Source organism: Otolemur garnettii, unplaced genomic scaffold (assembly GCF_000181295.1).
Source record: "Otolemur garnettii isolate 467f Iridium unplaced genomic scaffold, OtoGar3 scaffold00009, whole genome shotgun sequence".
NCBI lineage: Eukaryota > Metazoa > Chordata > Mammalia > Primates > Galagidae > Otolemur > Otolemur garnettii.
Genome location: NW_003852404.1, coordinates 1,973,084 through 1,976,896, shown reverse-complemented (window position 1 = coordinate 1,976,896; position 3,813 = coordinate 1,973,084). Strand labels below are relative to the sequence as shown.

Below are 3,813 nucleotides of genomic sequence, written 5' to 3'. Positions count from 1 at the left end.
ACGCCCGGCTATTTTTTGGTTGCAGCCATCATTGTTGTTTGGCGGGTCCGGGCTGGGGATTCGAACCCGCCACCTTAGGTGTACGCGGCTGGCGCCTTAGCCGGTTGAGCTATAGGCTCCGAGCCAGTAACCTGATTTAGAATCAGAAAAGGAACTTCTGGACTCCTTGTCACTTGCTAATAGATCTGGCCCTAAGGTCATTTGAAGCACAATACCTGTGTCTCTGGATAATTTACAAATCAATCTGTTTTCCTCCATCTACCCCTACCCCCTTAACAACCACTTGCTCCAGGTATACTTTCCAGTTTCTCTCCCCTCTCCCTTCTTAAAGGTATCTTTAAAAGCCACTATCACTGAAACTCTGGGAAATCATTCTTGTGATTCCCCCATGCGTGTGGTATTTGGAAATAAACTTTTCTGCTAGGCTCGGCGCCTGTGGCTCAAGCGGCTAAGGTGCCAGCCACATACACCTAAGGTGGCGGGTTCGAATCCTCAGCCCGGGCCTGCCAAACAACAATGATGGCTGCAACCAAAAAATGGCCAGGCACTGTGGCGGGCGCCTGTGGTCCCAGCTACTTTGGAGGCTGAGGCAGGAGACTCGCTTGAGCCCAGGAGTTGGAGGTTGCTGTGAGCATGATGCCTTGGCACTCTACCCAGGGGGATAGCTTTGGGCTCCGTCTCAAAAAAAAAACCTTTCTGCTATAACTTGAGTTGATCTTTTCAGTGAACCAACCTAGGGGAAAAGAGCAAGTTTCCTGAAGACTCCTCTTCAACCACATACCAGACCTTTTTTTTTTTTTTGAGACAGAGCCTCAAGCTGTCCCCCTGGGTACAGTGCTGTAGCATCACAGCTCACATCAACCTCCAGCTCCTGGGCTTAAGGGTGTCTCCTGCCTCCACCTCCCAAGTAGCTGGGACCACAGGTATCCACCCACAATGCCCGGCCATTTTTTGGTTGCAGCTGTCATTGTTGTTTGGTAAGCCCGGGCTGGATTTGAACCCACCACCTTAGGTGTATGTAGCTGGCGCCCTAGCCACTTGAGCCACAGGCGCCGAGCCCACACACCAGATTTTAAAAGCTTGGTACAAGTAAAGGTACATAAAAAAATCTCATTAATAATGTTTTATATCTATTATAAGTTAAAATAATATTTTGGATATGCTGGGCTAAATAAAATGTATAATTAAAATTAATTTCACAGGGCGGCATCTGTGGCTTAGTGAGTAGGGTTCAAACCCAGCCCCAGCCAAACTGAAACAAAAAATAGCCAGGTGCTGTGGCAGGTGCCTATAGTTCCAGCTACTCAGGAGGCTGAGGCAAGAGAATCGCCTAAGCCCAAGACCTGGAGGTTGCTGTGAGCTATGATGCTACAGCACTCTACCGAGGGTGATAAAGTGAGACTCTTGTCTCTAAAAAAAGATTAATTTCACCTGTTTCTTCTCACTTTTTAATATGGCTTCTATAAAGTATAAAACTATCAATGTGCAAACATTATATTTCTTTTTTTCTTTTCTTTTCTTTTTTTTTTTTTTGAAGAGACAGAATCTCACTTTATCACCCTCAGTAGAGTGCTGTGGTGTCACACAGCTCACAGCAACCTCCAACTCCTGGGCTTAAGGCGATTCTCTTGCCTTGAAAGGGCCAGACCAACACCATTTTGTTGTTTACTGCACAAACCCCATTCCTAGCTGTTTACTGCATAAGCTCCATTCCTAGCTGTTTACTGAACCTTCAGGGCCACTCCCTGCTGCCTCCCCCACCCCTGGTTCCACAGCCATTGTGAACCATAAACTGAGTCACCTTAGGCAAACAGCTACCATAATAAACAATAAGTTTCTATTACCTTGAAATACAGGTATTTCCCTCCAGCCACCTAATCAGGCTGCACTAACTCTAGCCCCTGGTTAAGAGACCCCCCAGAGACCCCCCACCCCTCACCTGTACCAATCCAAATTCTCCTTTACTAGTGAAATCATCAACCACCAATGCAAATCCTCCTTTACTAATGAAATCACCAACCACCAATCAAAAGTGTACTCATACCCTTCTTTCCTTTTTTGCTTTCTGTAACCCATAAAAACCTTCCTCAGCTTGCATGCCAGGAGAGACCAGGCCCAGGCTTGAATAAAACTCACCTTTGTGTTTTACATTGGAGTGTGTCTCGGATTTGTCTGCTGGGGCAACTTGGAGGAATTTTTCAGGCATAACAGCCTCAGCCTCCCGAGTAGCTGAGGCTACAGGCGCCCATCCCAATGCCCAGCTATTCTTTTGTTGCAGTTTGGCCAGGCCGGGTTTGAACTTGCCACCCTTGGTATATGAGGCGGCACCCTACTCACTGAGCCACAGGTGCCACCCCACACATATTTGTATTGGACAGTGCCATTTTAAACAATTTTAATACATATTTCCAGATTTCCTGTATATGTTAAAAAGGAGAAGAAATAATGTATTTTAGGCAGCTGGCAGAGGGGCTCTGGGGCAGCTCTGGCTGGACAAGAGGAGTTGCACGTGTCACCTCAGCTGGTGATAGGGGTGAGAGTGGAGGTGGTAGGCCTGTGTGACTGCCTGGGTTTGGGAAATGGCTGCTGACATTTCTGAATTCAGTGAGGCTGATTGCAAAGGAGACCCATGGAGCAGTGCCAAGTTAGATGCCGATTACCCACTTCACGTCCTTTAATGTGGAGTCTGTGCATTACCAACAGAGTACTGTGGATACATGCCTGATGTTGCTAAATGTAGGCAATGGTTAGAGAAGAATTTTCCAAATGAGTTTACAAAACTTACTGTAGAAAATTACCCCAAACAAGAAGCAGGAATTAGTGAGGATCAAGGAACAACAGGAGGAGAAGAAGAGAAGAAAAAACAAAAGAGAGGTGGAAGGGGGCAAATAAAACAAAAAAAGAACACTACCACAGAAGGTTACTATAGCCAAAATTCCAGAGCAAAGAAGAAATATGTAACAAGAGTATGTGGCCTTGCAACTTTTGAAATTGATCTTAAAGAAGCACAAAGAGTTTTTCCTCAAAAGTTCTCCTGCGGTGCCTCAATAACAGGGAAGGATGAAATTATCATTCAGGGAGACTTTACAGATGACATAATTAATGTCATTCAGGAAAAATGGCCAGAAATAGACAATGACAGCATCAAAGATCTTGTAGAAGTAAAGAAGTGATTTTGAAAATATGTCTGTATTTAATGACCTGAACTGAAAGTTGATATGGCCATGTGGGAACCAAACTAATTAACTCAAGTCAAACTACCTCCTTTTGTTGTTTACTCAGAACAACAGGTCGCCGCATACCAAGGACCTTATCACATACCTAGGTGTTAGGCAAGCCCCCTTTTTGCACTCGCCACTCTCCTCTGCACATGCCCACTTACGACCTTTATCCCTTCCTTCTCATTCGCTCACCTGAGACAAAGAAGACTCCTCCCTGAGTCATCAACCCTGAACACGACCACCCTGTACCTGTCAGTTTGGGACAGACATGGTTTACCTACCAATAAGGGGATGGTTGGGATGGACTAATGGGAGGGAAGAGGGAGGGGTATAAGGGACTTTCTGGATAGTCTGTAGGGGCTGGTCCCGCTTTTTCTTAAAGGGGCAGCCCAGGCTCTGAGCTTGAATAAAACTCCTCATGCTTTTGCAGTGATATTCGGACTCTCAGAGCGGTGCCTAAATTGGGTCTGGGGGCTTACAGCCAAAGGGAGGGTGTCCATTTAAAAAAAAAAATATGGCTTGGCACCTGTGGCTCAAGAGGCTAAGGCGCCAGCCACATACACCTAAGGTGGAGGGTTCAAATCCAGCCCGG

General features: G+C 46.1%; 1 protein-coding gene and 1 pseudogene across 1 annotated transcript in view; one reads left to right on the top strand and one right to left on the bottom strand.

Moving 5' to 3' along the window:
- MAOB (monoamine oxidase B) overlaps window positions 1-3,813 on the bottom strand; it is a 153,313-nt gene that overhangs the window by 69,799 nt on the left and 79,701 nt on the right. The window lies entirely within an intron of this gene.
- On the top strand, window positions 2,415-3,355 carry LOC100945213 (annotated as a pseudogene).